Raw genomic sequence first — 23682 nt, 5'->3', positions numbered from 1 at the left:
ATACTTGACAAACATCAGTGAAATTAAGCCTTCTTCTGTACAGATAGTTTTTTTTTGTTTTTTTTTTTTTTTTTTGCCAATTTTGTAGATCATGCCATTTAATTTCTTAAAGAGGTGGGGCAATTTAGGACAACTAACTTCTCAATAGCAGGATTAAACTAAAATGTGGAAAAACTCAAAGCTGTTGCAGTTGTTCTGTCCAGAAACCTCTGTACACCTGATAAGGGTTAGCCTGCTGAACACGTACATGCTGTACCTCTGTTCCAGTAGGCAGGAAAGCCATGGTTGAGATGAATTCCTTACTTAAGTCCCATTACTTGAGCAGAATGCAAAGTGCAACAATTACATTCAAAGAGGATGAATGCCATAATTATGACTTCAGAAGTAAGTGGAAATATTTTGAAAAGCCGTAGTTCAACCAAAGCCATATATAAAAATATGGAGTATTACACTTTACCTACTACAAAATACACTTAGTGGATTAACAAGAACAAGTACTTTATTTTTAATTGCTTATGGCTAATGCATGCTATCTCAGTATCAATGGTATACAATTGCCTGTCAAATACAATATTGTCAATATCTGCTACTATAAAGACATGAAACTCTTCTCTCTGAATAAAGCAGTAGATAACACCCAAGTGTTTTATGGGACTCTTCATTTTTCCCAAGACCTGTAAAGCTGAGATCTTTAATAGCTGTGGTGAATATCTATGATTAATACAGACTTAAAACATAATAGAGAACAAGCAATGAACCTTTCCCAGATAATAAAATATATTTTTCTCTTGTGCTATTCAAAAAAGGAATTTAAACATCTACTCCTTAGCTTTAAAAACAATCAGGAATAAAAAAAAAAGAGAGAGAGAAAAAGAAAAGCACTTATTATAGACCAAAGGTTGATGGGAAGACTGGTGGTCTAGACAAGAAAAGCCTTCCTTAAAAAATAAACAAACAAATAACAGAAAATAATATAACATGCTGAAAGTGCTGGAACAGTACTTAATCTTCACAAGTTTTGGGTGTGGGGTAAGAGAAAGACACAAGTGGCCAAAGTGATTCTCTGATAACGTGATATTTCTGAGTGCAAGATTAACAACTAGTGTTTTGAATTTGATTTGTTTGAAAATTATTTCGCTGTACACTTATGTGAAACTTCATGACAGAAATAATTCAAAGCCTATTTATATGGGCTAGCAAAAAAATCCATGACAAATATAACCTGCCTCTTGGAGCAGACAGGACAGTATTTTTCAATAATTTGCCACAAGAAATTCTACAAAAATAAGACAAAAAGCCTCATTACAAACAATTTAGGATCTAACAGCCAGCTTATAATTCTGGGTGTTTGGAATTGGCTGAGGTGGTGATTCTTCTGTTTAAGTCAAAGTTAAAAAAAAAAAAGGAAAAAGAAAGAAAAAGAAAAAAGTCACAAAAATCTTTCTCCCAGCATGTAGACTTCTATTTTAAACCATGCCCTATACTGAGTATATCAAAATTTGTGACTAGGAACAAGGCTGAAGAAGATGGAACAGATGATGGAATATGAGAGCATGAAAAAAAAAAGGCATATACAAATTTGTTGTATCTCTCTCTGAAGAAGAGAATAAACAGAAGTTTGAGAGAAACACTGAGGAAAGGTTAGCCAGTGGCTGGGTAAAATAATCATTTAAACATAAGGTTGGCTAGACCAAGGATTTTGCAAGAGATAAGAGGCCAGGATAGTATAAGAGTATAGGCACCACAAATTCTGCTTTTGCAATTGAGAGAACAGTTTGCATTACAAAAATAAAAATGAAGCTCTATCAGAAAGCAATGAGAGCCTAGGTGTTAGAAGAAAAAAAAAAAGGCACAACATTAAATGAGAACAAAAAACAAATATAAAAACCACACAAACCCCAAGAATCCTAATTAAAAAAACTGGGCTGACTACTTTCTTTCACATATTCAGCCCCACTTTCTTTCACATACCCAGCCAAACAACTGCAGAGAATTCCAGGAGCCAGAATTAACAGTGACATTTTAAGTCAATGAGAATCTATTTTACTCTTCTTCCCACAACACAAATGAATAGTAGTGCTAACGAAATTCCACTCCTATTATAAATTGACAAACACAATCCTGCATTTATCCCTTCCAGCAAAATCTGCCTTTTAATGAACTCAGACTATTCTGAAATACCCTACGGTCAGAATATGACAAAACAAAATGTCAGTCTCTCCTGCACTGCTCTCCTTCCAATTACCTTGACTTACTGGACCAAGAAAATATAATTACTACTGTATTTTACAGTTTTACCTAAATCACATTACAAACTTACTATTTTAGTCATAGATTTTAATGCAGTATTAATTATTGAGCTAACACTTTATCAGGTGCTTCTGACTAAGAATGGACTTCATTATTCATTGTACCAAAATAACCTGCTTAAAAAGAAAATAATAATAATGATGAAAATCTATAGCTACTGGTCTCAAGCGCCGTCTTCTTCAAAGTTGTAAGAAAATGCTTTATATGCAGAAGTTAGTGAATGTTTACACAATAATAAAAAGATTGTATTTGGGACCAAGATACAAAATTTAATTTGAGGATATTGTTAACCAGAAATTGCCATGTGCTAGAAAAGAAGCCCCTTGGGTCTCTTGGTCAGAAGAAACAGAGAAACAATCCTGTTTTTCTTTCAGGCAAAAGAAATAGCTGTAATATTTAACAAGCAGCAAAGAGAGGAAAGAGAGAGGGGAAGAAAAAAAGGAGAGAAAAAAACAGTGTTATGCTGCGAGCAGTCTCTTCTCACAAGTTAAGCAGAGTGTGATCAGCTCACGGTGTTGATAAGGCACCAAACACACCAGGCTACGCAGTAGCCGCCTCTCCTCTAGTTATGCTATAAGGAAAGAAGGAAGGCAGAGGCTATCGCACTTCGGCTGAGCTGTAAGAGGCAGGTTAGCTAACTGCAAGTGCAAACAACTCCACGGCACATGTGTGTCTGCTTGACAAATTCCATTGTGAGTAAAGGCATTTTTCTCATAGTTTCTTGTTTGCACATAATTCTCTCCTTCCATTCCTGAAAAATTATGCACCCCTCCAAGAACAGTCGGTAATTTGCTGAGCCTGAAGGTCAGCTGACATGACACATCTATCAGCAAGCGCTCCAAAATTCGAGAATTCACAATGGAATCTGCTGTGATTAAAGGCACGAAATAGATGCAGTGTTAGCCTCAAAATGCAATGAGTCTTCCATACTTAGCTTTTTTCAACATAGCTTCAGTACAAACTGAAAGGCAGAAGTTTTACAAGTGTCACTCTTTAACAGAAGTGCTTTTCTAGCCATTTGGTGAACAAATCCAGACTTACACTTCCATCTCCTGCTTCCACCAGCATCAAGACGCACACTGCAATGGATAGCCTTCCAAACTGCTTTCTAGAGATTGCTTTCATTTAAACATCAAGCATTAGCGCCTCTGAGAAGGCTTCCCCTGTCTTTTCCTCAGGGACCTACCCAGCTTTTAATACTGAAGAACTGCATTGAAGGTAGCTCACCTATTACCTTCTCGATTATTCCACGGTTCTCTGGTGGAGCTGAGAACCTGACTTTCCATCCTATCATAATAAATAGTGGAAACCATTTACCATATAATAATTATTTTATCATAGTGGAAATAGCAGGCAAACCTTGACCTCAAATGCAAAGCTAAGATCTGATTCTGATCTTAGGTAAACACTAACAAGTAAACATTGCTTCCACAATCAGTTATTTTCAACTAAAGTACACATATGTTCTACTCTGCCACCATGGCATGACTAGTTCTGAATTCCAAACTGAAATCAAATAGTTAACAAGTTCACCACCAAAAAGCTAGAAAAAATTTGTATTAACTACAACCTCATTAGGAAAGATCATCCTCACATGCAATTAGTATTCTAATGAAGATACAATATTAGCCGCAATTCAACATTCTTATGTTTCAGAAAGTCTAGACTCCCCAGTTTCTATACGATAGACTGCATACAACTATTCGTATTTTCTGAAAGTGTTTCTTGAAGGTATTTGCAAAGGATTCCATAGAGTAACACCCATTTATGGAAAACAGTTAATTCAAGATCTATAAATCAAAACAAGTTAAGTTTTGCAGCTGTGTCACAATAGATAGCTTTGCCTATAGTGATCTTTGTAAAAGCTCCTTATTTCTTCCAAATTACTGCTAACAGAGTCAAATTTCAGTGAGGAGGATAAGGATTAATGACAAGTGAGTTTAATGCCATTCTTGCCATCAATTTCCTAAGATTAAAAGGTTCCCACACATGCACAGACCATTCTGACGCATCTGTAAAGTGCATTTTCCTTTCACTCCTGTATCTTGACCACATGTACTTGCATGAGAGCTCCACTGAAATGGAAGATCTTTTAATATTATCCAGTCCACCGCTCTTGTATATACCACATACGAACCCTGCTTCCAGGCAACGCTAGTCTACTCATTTGAGCCAACTGAGGAATTTAGGAGTTAAAATCTACACTCCCTGAAAACTAAGAACCTGTCGTTATGGGAAGAGGTGAAAATTACAGCAAAAAGAATTCTAGCTCCTGTTAAACAGCAACAACTTGTTCCTGCCCAAAAGTTCCTGAACATCTAGAAAGAGGCTCAGATCATAAAAGCCAGTTTCAGAATATGTGTAATAAAATGTGCTGTTCTAAACACTTTTCACTAACTACTGCTACAAATAACATGAATTGTTATGGCTTGTCATAAAAATACCATACAAATACCTACAGCCTCCTCTACATAAAGGAGTCAGTGAGTTTGTTTCATGCATGACATCCTCCCCCCCCCCAAAAAAAACAAACAAACAAAACCACCCCCCCAAACTGGCCCAATTTTTAAAAAACCCTGTCCTACACTCCCTATCTTTATCTCTCAGAAGAGCGTGAAAGCACAGGCAACAATGGCAAAATGTAAATTCATACTCTAGCTTAATTCATAGTAGCTTTCACACAAAGACAAACGTGTATGTATTTCCTTCCCATCATCACAGTCGTCTTTGCTTACAGAAAGGTGCTTTGTCCTTAAGCTGAGACGTCGCTTTGGAGGTGAGCTTTGCAAGACCACAGCATTACCTAGGAACAGTTTATTGGCTTCAGGTTTATCTCCTTCAGGATACGCTTTCGACTCATTGATAAGGCCTAAAATGGTAACTGCATTGATGGGGGTGAGGAGGAGAGATAAGAAAGAATATATGTAGTGACAAGTCCGACCTTTTCAAACTAAACTCCTTTCCTAATCTGCCTTGATATACAATTCAAATTCAGTAACATCAGACCAATGGAAAAGATCTTCCTCCAATGATAACCTGCTCCTCTGGTTCCAGACAGCTCTGTTCCCTTCTCTGTGCCTTTTATTTCCTTTATTTCGTTGCTGGTAAGTATTTTGCACAGGGAAGTATCAACCTCTAATACTTCATGACTAATTACCTCATTCTTACCCTCTTTTATTTTGTATTGGAAGTATTGCTTAGGCCTATTTGAACAATTTTTGGTTTTGCTTTTTACTTTACACTTAACTGGGTAAAGAAAGGTCTCAATGACAATCTTATAGCAAAAGGATGGAGTGTCTGGGAGGTCCAAGAGCAGTTAGGCATCTATTAAAAAAAAAAAAAGAGAGAGAGAGAGAGAGCTGAACTAAATTTTCGCACAGCAAGATCTAGTATGTTGCAAATCTTAAGTAGCATTTTCACAAATCTATAGCTTCAGCGCTTAGAAGGGAGAGAAACCAGCCAGCCAAAGACAGAAATAAGTCAATGGATGAGTTGTATATATATTTCCACCTGCTGGCAGAATGTGTTTACACAGCAGCAACATGCTCTTAACAGTGGCTTAAGTCTGGAATAAATCCAATAAATCAGAAGAGTTTTCTTAGTTCTGAAATGAGTGACAAAGCAGCATTTATCTTACAATCTCACTGACAGAGATTATTATAGAAGGTCTGCTTATGATAGGGGTGTATACCTCCAGATCTGGGGCCCTAATATTAGTCAAATGGATGAATAGTACTTTTTTATTTTTAATTACTGAGTACTACGAACACACATAGCAGTTTCCCGAAAGTATATGCAATAAGCTTAAACTCCTAAACATGGAAACAACTTATGACAGTGTTATCAGATCCAGCTCCAGCAAAGTAAGTATTTTTCAGTCAATAGGTGCTAGAAGTCAGGACCTACAGGAATGAGATGGTGTTCACCACATACCACTGAGTCACTGTACCAGGAAACCAACAATTCTCTTTCCCTCAGAACTGACTGCAACAAAGCATGATAAAGTCAACACTGCAGTTGTTAAGAGGCCCTTTCCCAAGCACCACAGTCATGTCAAAAAATATAGTTGTCTGTAAACAGAGAGAGTGGATTAATCTCTGATCTCTCTTAAATGAACAAGAAGAGTATTTCCAACTACAGAAACTGTACTCCCAGTCTCACTTGGTGGTTTTTCCGTACCGCACGCTTGATGCTTTCATTTGGTACCACATTGAACACTCCTGATTCATAATCTGTGACCAGTGGGTTTTATCAAGTATATTCCATGCAATTCAGTACCTAAGTTCAAAACAACAAATTGAGTTAACGTGTTTCATGGAACAGGAAACACTGTTCAAGTCATCTTTACTGTCCAACAGGCATGAAAAGACTAGTTTACTAGTTTGTAAACACTCACATAGTAGGCTATTTTCACAAAATCTTAGCTGAAATGTTTAAGTCTTTCTCTCCTCTCTCTGAATGCATATGTGACAAAGCTGTTTTCAAACACCCATTTCCAAAATCAGCTTTGTGAAAAAGCACACTTCTTGAAAGATACATTACTGCATTAACACATGCTAGAAAGCATCTAACCTTTGTGCTGCCCCATCCTATAAACACCCAGAGATCCACACGCAACTACAAAACCAAGCCCAGACTTCCTCTGAGTAAGCTGAAAACTCTAGCTTTGTCAACTAACAAAAGTATTAAACCTTTGTGCTAAAATAACTTCATTGTATATATAACTTGGGGAAAAAAATTAACAAATATTTTCACAAATGCCAAGCACTCAGAAAAAAATCTCAAAACCAGAAGAGCTGATCCACTACAGTATTAAGAACTCAATCTTGTGTCTTGCAGCTCATTGAGGTAACTATCAATTTTGATCCTTTACAGTTAGCTTAAGCAGAGAAACACTTCAGAAAAATAAGAAGAAACTACCATATAATGGGCTACAATTTAATTAGAAGGAGGAACCTGCTGAAGCTAATTTCAACAGAAGAACATTCTAATAATCATTTTAATGGGATGCAAAGGCCCTCACATCCCTAAACAGAAATGTGTAAGGCCCATCTTTGCAAAGGCACGTAACAGCTGCAAGAAAGAAAGTTTCCCTTTGTATTGATGTGGGCGATGCTAAAGCTCCAACAATCACTGGAATTTTGGCCAGGGAGGAGAGGAGGAATAAACAACGCTCTCAGCTTCCGAGGCATAGCAGGGCTTAGGTCCCTTTTGTTCCTCTAGATGGAGGGAAAATTCAGCTTTAAATCTAAAAGGCAAGGCTGACAGATAAAGTTTAAATCAGGCTCTAAAAACACCTGTGTATACACACTTAGATAGTAATGTCAGGAACACGAAACTCTGACACAGCAAACTTGAAACATCTTCCTTTAGAAAGCTGGTAAGATGCACAAGGGAAAAAAGCTCTAGCAGAACTCTTATTGATGATCAACAGGTTTCTCCTGCTAAGCTGGCAAGTAACTTTTGGATCGCTGTTCTGGGAATGTCCCCATTCAAGTTAATGGCACCAATTTAGACACAATATATAGCCTTAAGGCAGGGGTAAGGGAGAGGAAAGCAACACTTAATAAATGTTTAACAAACAAAGTTTTTTCCAAGGAATGTTTTGAAAGTATTTCCAATGGGAGCATAATACTGAAAATACAACACATTAACAAAGCAAAGGCAAATAAAATTGCCTGTGCCCTCTTATAATGTATATTTAAGACTTGAAAGAAGAAACATCAATTAAAAACAGTCACCATGTATTGGTGCAGCAGTTGCAGAATGGGTGCACTCACATTACATCCATATCAGTTTTTGCCATTTAAAGTTAATTGAAGAAGATATGTCTGTAAGAGGGACCTAATAAGGAACTGGTATTTTTCAAATGAGGTATTTCTAGGATAATGCTTTATATTTATTGTCTAATTCTTTTCATTATGCAAGTTTCCTTTATCTGCTTGGAAAGGGCTTTAATGGAACTAAATAAAAGGAGCCAATTCGTCCAACATTTATGCCTTGCAGATTCTATTATATGTTGCTGTAAGAAATGTAAATCAAGAGATTGGGTCTTAAAGTTTTATTCACTGTAGTTTTAATAGACCATGCCAATATTACTCCAGTATTGCCAGAGATGTCTCCTGGAGCACTGAATGAATACTAAGAAGGCCTACCATGACTCTTCTTACGGAAGTACAGACTAAATGCTAAACTCTCAATCTCCCAATTGGATCCACATGAGGAAATTCAATATGGCTTCAGGGAATATGCCAGCAAAGATCTTACAGGGAAGTTAAATTGTATGTTTCTATTCCTTGTAAGCCTGTCCAAATACATAAAGAAATCTTCTTGTAACTTTTAGCCAGCTGATTTCTTAGAGCTTTGAGTATACAACAGTCTTATTTCTTATTTAGGAAGCTAAAAGTATTAATTTGAAGAGTTGTCTAGAAATAAGGCTGGAGAACTGAAAAGGGTTCTGTTTGTTTTTTCAATTTAGAATACTAGAAAGACATTAAAAATGGTAAATAAAACAACTGGTTCATAATCACTATCAATGATAGGAAAGTGGCACTGCATTGACCAGAAAGGCTGGGCAGTCAGGAAACACAGATTTCATTCACAGAAGTAGTTCAGAATATAGTACAGACTTCAGATCAATTAATTCCTTTGTTCTATTTGCAAAATAGCATAAAAAAGCCCTAGTAACCTTCCATATAAACCTGCTAAGTCCTAATCATTAATACTTTTTAAGTGAAATGACAGCCTCATAATGATATTGACAGACATACAAGGTATTACTCTCAGTAATGTTTACATTATGAACTGTCTTTTGCTTCATAAACTTGTCAAATACTTTATGGAAGAACAGTAATTCTTTCATTAAGAATGAGTAATGAACTTATGATCATGATGATCTTGATAGACACAAAATTATATCCTCAACAGTTACTCCCTATAAAACACCAGCAAATGAAAGAACCCAGAACTACTGAAAGAATTGAAAGTCACCTTGGTTCAGTTTAAATATTAGGTGTACATACCTAGATACAGCTTCTGTCTTTCCGAGTGCTGAAATAACTCAATGGAGTATTATTCACAGTCATAGTTCAACCTTGTTTCTATTTTAGTCAATCAGTAGCAAAACTCATATTTTGATCTTGTTAAGGATCAGAAGTTACATGTTTGTTTTCAATATTAATATGCTGATCCATACATGATTGTAGGATGAGGCACACTTGAATATCCAGTCATTCTTTTCACATAGACACAGTGGTTTGCAATGCAGGCCTCATACAAGCTAAGAGGTGTTCAACTGTTCAGCTGACCAGACCACCTGATCATCAATCAGGCCATAAGCAGCACCAAAGCAAATTCTCCAGGATTTTCAAACAATTAGCAATAACTATTTTTAATTAAGAATTCTAAAGGGATTCCAAATGATACTGTCACAAATATATGAAACTAAATCCATGCATATTGTACCTAAGCATCCAATATCCCTTTTTAAAGACTATTCAAAGCACTAGAGTTGTGTGGATGATAATGAAGGCAAAATTAAATCTCATCAGCAAGTTTAGAGGCTTGTATGACCATAGCAATATAATCATGATAAAATTCTCAGGCATACAATACACAGAGCAAGTCATCCGACTTAGCCTGTAAGTAATGTAATGCAGAGATAAGAAGGCACTGGGTGTGTCCTGAACAACCTTTGCACACAATATGAAAAAACGCACTGATCTATAAGCAAAATAATTTTAGATAAGTAATCTTCACAGAGCAATGATTTTTGGAGTTGTATGTATGGGAAAAAAGTAAACATGTTGGCACAACAGAAGTAGCTAAAACTTCTTTCTTCTAGTCAGGAAACATTTCCTTTCATAACCAAGTACTACAATAGTTACTTAGGTTTGCATGTAGGTCTAGCTATAGCAGACTATTATAGCTGTTCTTCAAATAGGGGGAAAAGCCTTCACATATGATGTTACTCCCACTGAAAGCCACAGAAATTCTATTAGTGACTTCAGTGGGAGTAAGAGCAGGTCCAAATGGCTCCAGCTTTTCAGATTTTCCATCAAGATGTCCATGGTTTGAGAAGAATGCAATTCTACTTTATCATGGAGTCACCAACCAATAACCAATCAAAAGAAACCTAGAACTATTTTATAAGGGAGCAGGCTGAGCCAATGAGTTGCATTTCTAAAGAAGCTAACCAACATACTCCACGACTGACAAACAATAAATTGAAAGCGTTGTCATGCTTTCTGATATGGCTCTTCTGATTAAAGGTGACATATTCTTTAAAGCAAGTATAAAGTGCACCCCACTCCTGAAACAAAAACTGAAACAAAACAAAACAATCAGCTCTAGTAATGAGCTCTATGAAAAATAACTTTGGTAATGATCCCACAATTCTTACTCTTCCTTCAGCACAGGAGAAGCAGGAACTTTTTCAAACTTGTCGATTCCCTTAGTTCACAAATACACCCCAGAATAATAATAGGTTGTTCATGTATCCACACACAGCCTCTAATTTGCCATTGCTATAGAGTCTGTACTTTTTCCTAATTTTGAACATATACTGAGGCTGTTGGGCAAGAGAAAAACTCTTTCTAGTTCCTGTCACTTTATTCCCATTCATCCCCTGCAGTTATTTTCCTGTGTTCTAAATAATACAAATTTCACCTCAGGATGACTTTCAGAGTGAAAATTCTCGTAAAAACTCTTGCACCTCATACATATTGTTTAGATATTAAGAAGCAGTTTTCCTTGTACTATAGCAACTGTATTCCTCCCCTTCATCCAAAATTCTAATTTCTCTGAAACCCAGTTAGAAAGAGAATATTAAAGGATTATTTTTCTTTTTAAAAGTTCAGCTGTCTTCTGGTCTTAGTCATTTTTAACTAAACTTTTGAACTATGTTCCTTTATTTCAAGGCACTGATATAGATGGCTTTTCCTCGCATAAGGAAACTTCCATCTGATTAGTTATCTCAGGAATGGCTCCTCAGCTCATCAGAATTCATACAAATTCATAAATCACTTAGACTTTGATTACGCTGACAGTATATTACAACTCTTCGCTTAGAAAGGGTAAAACAGCGGAAGGGTAAAGTGCTGCAGAAAGCCACACCTCCCATCTCACAAGTAGATAACCATTGAGTTTACGCCTTTGTTACATTCACATGCCACAGACAAATCACACCATCTAGATTCCTAGCTGAATCACACTCTTTCTAATCACACTAATAAGCAGTCAATATTTTGACTCCAGAATTCACAAACCCCTCTCTGTCCAGGCAGGAATACCCTTGTAGTCATGGGTAGCATCCCCCCTCCTTCTGTGTAGGCAAATCAAAAAAATCTCAAATGAAGTCTGATGGCACAACTGAACACAGAACTGAGAAGCTGAGAGCAAGCATGAGGAGGTGGGGAGCCAGTTCACCTCTTGTCTAAAAGCAGGACAGCAGCAGAACAAAACATTTTGAAAACATTCATTTATGAAATTTTAGAGACTATATTATTGCAGTTCTATTATATGCAGATAACCATTATACATTTTGATGATATAGGCATTTATTTTTGTATGATATTTTGGTGTTCCAAGGAAACTGACTCAAACTCTTGCATATTTTAACTATATTCAGTTCAATGGCCTTACTGTTTGAGAAAAAGACCACTACAGACTAGAAAATGATTTTAGTCTTTCATCGCTTTATTGTTGGCTAAAGAATGACAGTAAAAGGCAAGGAGTAAAACAGTAACCATCTTGCTTTCTAGACTTCATAGACATGAAAACGTGTAGGTAATTAAAAAAAAATGTACTTAATGAAATTTTGACAACTCTTACCACTTGTTCAGGCAGGTTGTTAGCCCTCTTCCCTTGTTCATAAAGGAGAATTCAAACATATAGATATCGCTGAAAAAACATAAGAAACAGATCAAACTCTGAATAGAAACTTTGTCAGTCTTGCTACAAGAAAGATACCAATAAACATCACATATTTTCTTGAACCACAAGTATGTAATTAAACATAATGTTTTAAGGAACATACTTTGTTTTCACTTGTAATTTTGCCACCAATGTAAAAGAGTAATTACACTGAACCATAGTTTCATCTATACCTACAAGAGTATTTTCTTACTCACAGAAATTACAGGGAAAGTGGTAATTTTTCAGATCAAGACATTAAATTTATTATTTTTTCCTGCAAGAGCACAAACACTATCTTTGCAAAATCTTGATCAACTTTTCTTTTTAAAGGAAAAAGGAGCCTAAAGATCATAGCTTTTCAAATATTCTACTTATCATTGCTTCCAAACTACAAATATATCTGATTCCATATATATGCTGGAAGTTGGAAGTGCATCTTCATCTAATCCAGAATATTGCTGAGCTACCAGGATTTGTGTTACAAGAAAAGAAGGTAAGTTTTATTTGACCTTGGATATAAACTCACTTTAAATTCCTGATTTCTGTAACAGAATTTTGAAAATAAAATTAAAGATGCTTGCATGGTAGTACTATAGAGTTCTTGTTTATCATTAAATACTGGGCAAGTCACACAAAACAGAAAAGTGCATATATCTAACAGTAGCTATACCACTATAGTGCTAAAGCACCAAAGCACCACTGACCATCAGTCCCTCTACTATTTGTTAGACTGGATTTGTAGGACAGCTGTGCCTACATACAGCATGTCTCCTATGGGCAGTAATTTATGTAATCAATATCACAACTAACTAGTTTTTCTCCTTTTTTCCAGTTCAAAGACTGCTCACAAACAGGGGCTAAACTGAACCCACAAATATCAGTAACAAATGACTGCCACTCAGAGAATGAAGAGATGGGAGAAATAGCTTTTCTACCATACAAACTGATAAATTTAAGAGACCTAGAAAATACAAAGAAAGATAACTGCAGGCTGCTTTTATGGAGAAACTTAAAGAAAAACTTGGAAAAAAAAATTAAGCATTTTTTATCCCCCCCCCCCCCAATACTTGTAAGCCAGTCAGTGTTTAGCTATCTTACAAAAGCCAAGTATTCCCAGTACGTGCCTTTAACCTCCATGATAACTTTTCTGTCTCATTTCATAATTTACAAATTATAAAGCAACACTGTGTCTTAATATAGCAATTCCAATGCCTTCAGGGTGATGGTTGATGAAAATTTATCTAATTAGTAAACAGGATGCTTTATTTATCTTCAGCTCTGATAAGTAAAATACTTTTAAGTACCGCAGAACAAAGGAGAAATGTCATCAAAAAACATACTAGCAAGTGAAGCACGTACATGGAAATTCATTTAGTCACAAAATGAAATTTCATTAAAAGGGTTATGTTGTTCCAGAAACAGCACTGAAGGAGATGATATAGTCAGAAGAAATGCATGGAATCAGTACAAATCCAACCTCAGGCAAGGCTTTCCCCCCAAAGTCTCATTTTTATTAGCAATTCAGACTTAATCTGCTGAGCCCTATTAAACAATTTTCTCCAAAAATGTAATATACACACCATTTATTTTAATCAAAAAGGAATGCAAACAGTGATAATAATCAGAAACAATATTAAACAGATATCAGTGGGGGCATATTACAGAGGAAAAAAAAGTCAATAACTTGGTTAAGTTTTAAAACATTGCAGTAAATGTTAAAAATAATTTTAGAAGGGCCATTTTAAGAAGCATGGCAATTCTGCATGACCCACTTTAAGACCTTCCATTCTTAAGTGAAGTTCTTAAAATCTCATATTAAAAAAAAATCTGTGAAAATGTATAGCCTATTAAAAAATCAAAAAAATCTCATTGAAAAAGTTGAATTGCAAATCTCTTAATTCATATTTTCAGTAGTATGATGAAACATTAGATTTAACATTGTGCCTACAATTCTATTCTATTGTTTTTATTATGTCTCCATAAACTCTTGAGCAGGAACAATATCCATTGAAGATAATGAAGTCCTATTCATGTTGGACCTTTTCAAGCTTCTAAAAATTAAAGTTTTCATTTATTTCTTTGATCCCATTTTGACTGTCACATCACAGAAGTACAGACAAGCTGCTTCTTAAATACCACTGCTCAGGACTCTGCAAGGTTACCATTGGTGTCCCCTACAGGAGTCCACTAAGGGCAGAAGTGAGCTGCTGCTATCACCCTTTATTTAGCATTGGACTAGCCACAATATGGCCTTTCTGTAGTGTACAATTAGACTGAATACACGCATATGCACACACTGAGATGCAAGTCTAACATCAGGAAGTTAAGGCTGTTTTAGAAATTACAAGCTTTAAAACAACATACTCGGTCTTCATTTCTAAATTGGAACCATATAGGAGATCCTCACCAAAGACCTTCACCATTAATTGCAAAGGGAATCACCTAGAAAATCTAAACGAGCACACGACTCCCTTATGACGGAGCCAGGAGCTAGTAAGGCCGCACACAGATATTATTCACAGGAAAGCTGTAGCAATTCCAACCTGAGGACTCTAAATCCTGTGATGACAAATACTGTCAGAGAGTTGAGAAAGTCATTGCAGACTAAGTTTCACAACAATCACTACCATGGCTTTATTCAGCCTCCGTTTTCAAGAGCTAAAGGTTTTCATTTTCCCATTTTGTTCCTGAAAAAAGGCAACTTCATGCACAGAGTAGCAAAAATGCAGGCCCATCTACTTAGCAAGAACTGAAACAGTATGATCCTTTCTGGAACCAAATGTGCTGACCAGACTCACAAATTTCACATTATCAACATGTTTTCAGTATTCTTGTTTCTCCTTTTAGCAACAATTTTCTGTCACCTTGACAGACTCATTATTTCATGAGTCGAAGTGGCAGACCAGGAGGAGAAGAGAGCTCACGATTCTGACAGGGGTAAGGTAGATCACACAGGGTCTTAATAAAGAAGCTTGAATTTTCAAAGTTTAAGATACAGGTTATTTTCCCACATATGAAATTCTAACATGAATTAAACACACCTAGCTGATTAAATAAAAAGATAAATACTTCACCACTTTTTTTGTGGGTACAGTTACCAGTGGTGTGCTAATTTAGAGAAAGTTATCAATTGTTTTCAACCTTTCTTCCAGTCTGAGGGATCTCCAGCAAGAGTTTTAATGGATTTGAAGCCCCTGGTTAGCCAGTTTAAGCCAAGAGACAATAAATTTGCTTTCCCCCACACCATTTGTAAACCTCTCTAAAAGGCTGGAGAACCTTCTCATTCAAAGCAAAGAACAGCAGATTTTGGGGTAATGCTCCCTCTTCAAATACATTTCTTCACATTTAAATCAGTTTCTGATTTTTGTCAGCACATGAGATATTGGAACTATTCAGTCTATTCAAAGGCTGCAAGCAAGCAAATGCATTTTGATTTCAATGTGAGTAGCTATCAAATGAACTTTATCTAGTAGAACAACAACACCCCCCTCCCCAACAGAAATCAGTCTTCAATTACAACTAACTGATTACAGCACTTTGTTGAGAATCCATACAACCTAGAAGAAAGTTGTGTTCAGGAAAGATAGTGACCCCTGGTCAATGACAACAGCCAGTGTTACATCCAGAAGAGAGATGTACAGAACACTATTGAAGCTGGAACGAAAGAAGATGCAAAAGAGTCCACAAAGGGAAAAAAAACTCAAATTTAACCGAAAGGTGTTTTCCCTACATACAACAGTAACAGGTGGAATCTCAAAAGAACTGAGACCATGCAGATACTTAATTGCTGCTATGAATTTTGGGTCATGACTGCTTTTACAGTGATAATCTCTAAGCCTTCTCACTGCACAGCAATCAGCTTATGATTTCTAAGGGACCTGGAGAGGTAATCAAGTGAAGTGTTTGCTGCGAAAATATGAACATACGAGCTTATGATAATCACCTGGTGTTAAAACATGTCACTAACCTTTTGAACTCAAATATTCTTAAAGTTACACAGGATGTAGATGTATTGTGGTTTTGGATCCCCTTTTGCTCAGCTCTGCTGCACAACAATAGGGAAGTGAAGCAGCAACACGAAGGAACAAGCCTTCCAGGCTTCATTTATAACCTTGTTAGAAAAGTTTAGTCTGCCAAGCTCAAGGTTTCAAAAGGTCTGAATTTCTCAGGAACCAAGCCAACATTGAAACCAAAACATCAGTAAAAGTAGAGTTGTATTTTTAATTTGCCAAGTAAGTAACACAGCTTAACACCATTAAGGAGAGGAAAAAAAATTATGGGAAAAGAATACTTAATCTAGAGGCTTGTCATGAACTTGAACAAACTTCTTTCTACCAGAGCACTTATTGAAAACTAATGAGTATATACTCTGAACAAGTGCAGTAAGGACTATCATAGAATTATAGAATGGTAAGGTCGGCAGGGACCTCTGGAGATCATCTAGTCCAACCCTCAGCGTAGCTCACATGGGGACTGAACCCGCGACCTTGGCATTAGCGGCACCATGGTCTAACTAACTGAGCTAAACTATCTTAATAAGTCTCTTATAAATATTCAAAAGACCCACCATATTAGCAGTTCCCACCATAGTAAAGGGTGAAGGTCTCCTAAAAAACAGCTCTAGGCAAAATGCAGACAATTCTGGCTGGAACCTTATGCTGAACCAATGCTGGCTGACAAGGGTACGACCTTCTATTGCTGCTAGAAGTGGCAACTTGGTTCCAACACTGTTTGGTCACGCGTTTAACAGCTCTGGCTTTGTCCTCATGAGATGAGTAAAACATTCTCATCGGATAACTCAGTTTCACAGATAAAAGATTTCAAACAGGGTCTAAGAACATTTATTTTAATGTTACAAAGATATCCTCTAGGTGCTTTAATACAGACCAGCTGTATAGGTGAAAACCAAGCACAGATCTCCCAGTCCCAAGACCTAGCTACGACAGTCCATGCACTACAGGAGGATTGTACAGATAAAAGTGAGAGAGGGTAACACTAAGTATGTTGACAAAAGCAAGTGCTTAGCACAAATACAGCTCTAGACAGCATCACATAAAACAACACAGCAATTCCTGAGGCTACTGAAAAATGTGCATAAATAAAAGGAAATCATTTTTGTTTTGTTTATCCAACCTAATAGACAAGACAATGGTGAATTATTTTAGCAACTCCTTTCAGCTTGTCCAAAACATTTACTGCCTATTGTTTTCATCTTCCCAGTTACAGACATGCCAGCGTCAGAGAATGTCTGTTACAATCAACTTGGATTCACTCTTCCTAGCATCTGTCTTAAGTCTAACCTATAATACTGAACAAGAAACGAGGATGAGAAGGAAATCAAAATGCCACAGAGATAAGCAGGCAGTTAATTCTTACTCCAAATGTAATAACGGTGGGGGGCTGGAGGGAACTCTAGAGGCCAAAATGTTCCAGCAAAGCTAAACATGGTTTCCTTTCTGCTGTTACTAACCTAGCATTGTAGAAAAGCAATTGCAAATATTACTCATGAAGTACAAAATACTAAATAGAAACAAAACAGATGAGAGAAACATGCATCTACTGGTAATGCTAAAATTTATTAAAAGATGATATTCAATATGTTTGAAACCAGCTGTATAAAATGACAAGGGAAGACTTTAAATTTAAATAAAACTTTGTAAATTCTTTATTTTACTAAAGGCAAAAGTTTGAGCATGTGTCGATTTCAGAGGATATAACACAGTAAAAAGAATAAATTATATTTAGTCTAGTCAGCAGGACTTTCATAGATGATGCCATTCTTCCCAGATAAAGAAAATTCTTGTATTTTTAGCCATGTATATAAAGTTCAATAGCTTTGAACCATGTCTGGAGTTTCATAAATGCAACTGCTAACGGATTCCTCAGAACTGTAGCCATAACATAGCCTGACCCATGACTGTCTAGTGAGCTCTCTCTTCACAGCTGTGCCCACATTGGGAGATTCACTGATGAGTTATACTTGCTAGTGTGAAACATAAAATGAGATTGTCTTGCACCCCAGAAACTGTTACCTGGACTTTCTGCCCTTTGCATTGGAGACAGAATAACTGAAGGATATTCAATTATTAAATATCTTATTTTCACAGAATCATTGAACAGTTGGAGTTGAAAAGGACCTCTGGAGATATCTGGCCAACTCCCCTACTCAAAGCAGGGTCAATTAGAGAAGGTTGGTCAGGATCTTGTCATTTTAAAAAGTCTCCAAGGATAGAATCTGGGCAACCTGTTTGAGTGTTCAATCACCCTTTACAGTAAAATCTTTTCCCCTCACATCAAATTGTGGAGAAGTCTTATTTTAATCAAACTGTACCCATCAACACATATTAGGCTGTGTTGCCTATTGTAGTATTCTAGATTAGCGGGAGCTACTTAAAAATCAGTGAGTTCTGAACATGACAATGGGCTGTATAACTGTGAATTTTATTGAACATGCCTGCATGCATTAGTATGCACACAGTATGGCCTCTGGGTCCAGTAATACATGGGGTTAGACTCCTTCATCTTCCAGTGACTGCTCTAAATTCCCTAATCAAAGAAGGATTCACAACGCAGGCATATGTTTTTCCTCCTGGATATTTCACCTACTTTTAACCTCTTTGTCTTTGTTATTGTACATGGCCAATATGTTTTTTTTTCCAACTCCATAATCTAAAAGTATTTTAAATACTTAGTTTCTCATAAAGAATCTACTATTGAAGTGCCCTGCCTCCAAAAATATATGCAAGTAATTATTCTGAGATGGAATTGGGAAAAATCTGTATAAACCCAATGCTCGAGATTTTTATCAGAAATCAGTCACTTAATATCATGTGAAATGACAAGAATGCACCAGCACTTTCTTTTGGCTGTTATTAGAAAAGTCTCAAGTGACATTTGCTGAAAAAAGGGACATTAAGAAGCAGTGAAGTGTCAAATGTCTTCCAAGAAGTCAATGCTGTGCCTGATTCTGCTCTCAAACACATCAGTAATTCAAGTGTATTTGGTGAAACTACACCTGTAGTAGAAGAGATAAAAAAGGAACAAGCTGTTAAACACTAATACTAAAATTGTGTACTGTTACATTTGTGCATAATTCCTAAGTTTTATATTCACCAGAAGAGAACTTCTTGTGAGATTTATTTTCCCCACCAAAATTCTCCAGCTTGGTGTAAATATTTCATATTCTGTGCAGCTATTAACGTCACTAAATAATCAATCTTGCACTCTAAGAAAAACCTGTCAGCCTACTTCAGGCTGTGGTTGTTATTGTTTTAATTACAGCTATACTCATTCCAGACTCCCCACAAACTACGTGCACCTGTAATCTGTAGCTATGTTGTATTAGTAGGTTCCTCCTAATTAAACTTCTTAAAGTCAGAAGACTGTGATATGGTAAGCCCTCTAGTTCTTTGAAGGATGTCTTAGTAGGCCAACCAGTATGTATTTATAAGGATTTTGTGATCTGTTTGCCAAAAGTAAGGGAAATTCCGTCAACCTTTCAGATGCCTTCAGTAATGAAAAGCAAAGCAACAGCTATTGATTCTATCCACATCACTCTCAAAAGTGGTAAACAATTATATTTTTTGTACAATAGTCTCATGGTTAAATGCAGATATACTAATACAGACAGCAAAAAGATGACTTAAATTGGACACTACAAGAAATCCTGATTTTTTAAATGAGCAACTATCAAAACCATAAAGTTTGAGATCTCTGTATCAGTTATCCTTATGAATTTATGTGAATGCAGAAACTCTTTGAGGATCAGGACTTTTTCTATAGATTATATATCCAAAGTTTGCCTACGTCAAACTCAATAGCTCTGTTCTTACACTAAAATATCTGTATTAATTCTTTCGAAGCTTTTGTAATCTCAAAATACAACCTTGGTTTAGTACCTCCAAAAATTACTCTCTCCTTTGTGAGACCAGCTGCTTTCCTCCAAACTTCATGCTTTTTTCACAGGAAATAGTTGTGTTTATTCTGGAATTTTTATGACTTTTCCTCCTCTTTCATAGTGCCTAGGCAAACTACCCCCTAGATTTTTTTTTCCTTTGACCTCTCAAGGGCGGAAAGGCTTTCTCTGAGAGGTCCAGCTTTCTGTATCATCTGCTGAACCATGCGGTACAATCACATATGGGCTGAATCTCTAGCCTCCAACCTCCTTTACCCAACTATATTATTGCAACAGACAACTCCATTTGGTACCTGTCAACTCTTTCACCACAGGGATCAGTAGCATATTTGTTTGATAAAGTAAAACACAACACCTTCAAAATGCAGCATTAATTATTTGTTATCTCACAGGTATTAAACCTGTAGCACAAAAGGCAAAAAACAATAAAAAGCCAACACACATCACTCTTATTCATGCATAAATCTTCTATTGCCAACTTTTGCAGTTTCCTCAGTCCAAATAATGCACATCTGCTGGAGAAAACAGCTTCACTTTCTCTGTTCTTTTGCCAGTATGTTAGCATTTTCCTAACACTCCCCATGGAGTCTCTAAGTTCACATAAACCCCTCCCTCTTTTCTGGACATATGGTCCTGAAATAGCGTTAGTTGAATCATCTCTCATACTAGGTTTAGTAAGAGAGAAATGTCACCACTACTGAGTAAAGGAGCAGTATACTCTCTCTAGGCTATTTGTTTGAATGTTTGTTGAGAAATTCACTATTTAAACTATTGCTTTATCTTCAGTGCCTGGTTCTTTATGTAAACCTCTTTATTATGTCTGACTGAAAAAAGCAAAACACACAGTATATTAAATTTTATCATAGAAAGACAATTACCTAGTTTTTAGTGTTACCTAGTGTTACCTAGTTTGCCACCCAATATCCCAGGAGCAGTATCTGTAGTCTCTACATTCAGCACAACAAAGTCTTAAGAAATAAGATACTCAAAAGTGAAAATGAGAAAGAGGCAACTGAAACAAGCTTGTTCCAAAATTAGCAGAAAGGACTGAAATGAAACCCAAGGTCTCCTCTCTTTGCTACTCTACAACATTCCAGCTGGAAACAAAGATTTTATGTGCTATGTGCGCAAATTTTGCAAAAGATGGACCAGATAACCTTTGATTAAATCTTTACATTCTATGATTTAATTTGCTCTTAGTTTTCTATCATTCTAGTTCCAAAGCTTTTCCACTCAATGTTGTATCTATTTAAAATTCATTGCAACAATAGCTTTTGCATCCTATTTTGGCATTACTGATTGCTGTGGCAAGTTCTGCAACGTAAGATTCATCCCTATAAATCAATGTTAAACTGCTTGTTCCTGACGAAAACACATGAAAACCTGTACATAGTCTTGTTCTGGCCTCAAGTAGATGGGAATCTGGAATATTTCCCTTTCCTAATAAACAAAGAAAATACACACCAGCCACTGTCCAAATCTAGCAGTTACAAATTCTCCCTACTGAAACACAACATCTCAATGTAACAGTACAGCAAATGTATGATTAAACTGTTATGCTTGCTTTCTTAAATTGAAGTTAGTCATTTATTTAGGAAAATCATGCCAATTATAACATGAATTGGACTGCATCTTTTAAGCCTGCTAACTACAGCATCAACTTTAAGTTTCTATGATCCAGAAGCTTGACAAAGGCAGGTGCAAATATCAGTTAAGAAAACTAGACAAACTGAATTCAGTATTTTCTTAAGGTAAATTTAGACGGAAACCTTGCTGCCTTCTCAAATGAGTCACTGCAGACCTTCAAATATTGAGGCATAAAATGAGGTTAAAAGTTACAGAAAGTTTAACTCTGCTTTCCAGAAAAAAGAAATTTCCTTGTATAGCCCATCTGCCTTGGTTATATATTTCATAAATTTCAGAACATTTAACTTGTGAAACTTTCAAGTTCTTCCCATTCTTTTGTGGCACAAAGCACAAAGAACTGGCTTTCATTTATTTTTAAATTCAGCTAGAGAATGTGAAGAAAATCATTTGCTTAGGACACAAAGATTTAATCCAAGAGAATACAAGGTCAAAATAATATGAGAAAGTAAAACATCTTGAAGGACAAGGCTTAAAACATTCACAATGCTATTGGCCAATGTTAAGGTTACCAACATCACTACCCTCCTACAGAGGAGGAAATGAGAAGAATTTGCTAAATATAGATAGACTTGTTTGGAAGGATGCCTATCCTTATTTGCACATTCATCTATTTAATTGTGGGCAATATAGCCCACTAGACATCCTGAGGCAAGTGACAATGTTCAATATTCTCTGAATTACACAATCTCAACTGGAGACTGGACTTAAACATACATCTTACAATAGTATAAACAGAAACTTTATATTTTGAAACTCTTAAGCGTCAAATATACCTCTGAATTTCTTCTAATCAGGTTTTAGAATTATTAAATGCCTCCAAACCTGTGTACATAGTTTTAAACAAACACACTGGAAAGGCCACAGAATGTGTCATTCACTGTATGACCTGAAGTCTTCCAACTCCTGTGAATTTCAGTAGCTAATGAGGTATCATCAGTATATATTTATATACATTTATATTTGGACATCAAAAAATCCCCCCAAATAAGCAAAGTAAGCATCAAGCTACTATTTTATGCTAAAAGCTCTTCTTAGTTTAATAATCTGGAGAATTAGATATGTTTTTCTATAATTAATCTGCAAGTGGATTTCTTAATAACTTCAATAATTTAATTCTTTAAACATATCTGCTAATACCTCTTACCAAACCCATCTTTACTTTTAAATAAAGCTTGAACAGCCATATAAATCCAAAAGAAGCAAGTCAAAGAAAGCTGGTACCTGTGATCTAGATCTTCAGAAGGATTCAGAAACCTGCTTTCCTCGGTTTCAATGAGAGTATTTTAAGGAAATATAAGGGAACAAGAGGAGCTATGTGCCTAAATCCCTTTAAGAATTTAGGCCTAAGTTCCCTAAGGGACCACTGAAAGTCTCAGACAAGATATCATCTTCCCTAAATGGCTCAGAGGTTCTCTCATATTCCTTTTATTCAAAATTGAATCATCACTGATCTACTGTCAAATGAAATTTGAACATGTCAGGCTGCAAAACTCATCAGAACCTTGTTAGCAGAAGGTCCAACAGCTCAAGAAATTCCCCTGTGAATTTTCCGTCCACTCTTTTTCTGTCTCAGTAAAAGTACAATGATACCTGTCCACCGGACAGGAGGTGGGCAGGGGAAACCATCAAGATTTCTCATTGGGAAAAAGTATTTTCAAATGTCAGGAAACATCCCTTGGAAAATAGGATCCTACACTACCTCCTGATCGTTCAAATGCAAATACTTGCTTAGCACTGTGAAGACATTATATAGTCAATTATACTTTGTGCTTATGTAAATCTCTGATTTAAAAAGAATGAAAAAAGTTGTCACAAAATACAATACATTATCACAAATGACAATACAAAACAAGAATTTTGTTATTGGGCTATAAGTCAATAGCAAAGTTACATTA

The 23682-nt window shown here is 36.1% G+C and overlaps 1 protein-coding gene across 8 annotated transcripts in view; it reads right to left on the bottom strand.

Annotated features, from left to right (window-relative positions):
- Positions 1 to 23682, bottom strand: part of ARVCF (ARVCF delta catenin family member) — a 292145-nt gene that overhangs the window by 258348 nt on the left and 10115 nt on the right. For 7 of the 8 annotated variants that reach the window (XM_062590417.1, XM_062590416.1, XM_062590418.1 and 4 more), the window contains one exon: positions 12142 to 12210. The exons of the other annotated variant lie outside the window; for it this stretch is intronic. The gene's annotated coding sequence lies outside the window, so the exon portion shown is untranslated. The remainder of the gene's footprint in view (positions 1 to 12141; positions 12211 to 23682) is intronic. 8 annotated transcript variants of the gene reach the window in all.

The sequence above is a fragment of the Rhea pennata genome, chromosome 17 (genome assembly GCF_028389875.1).
Source record: "Rhea pennata isolate bPtePen1 chromosome 17, bPtePen1.pri, whole genome shotgun sequence".
NCBI lineage: Eukaryota > Metazoa > Chordata > Aves > Rheiformes > Rheidae > Rhea > Rhea pennata.
Note: the sequence above shows the minus strand (reverse complement) of the source record. Positions and strands in the feature narration are given on the sequence as shown.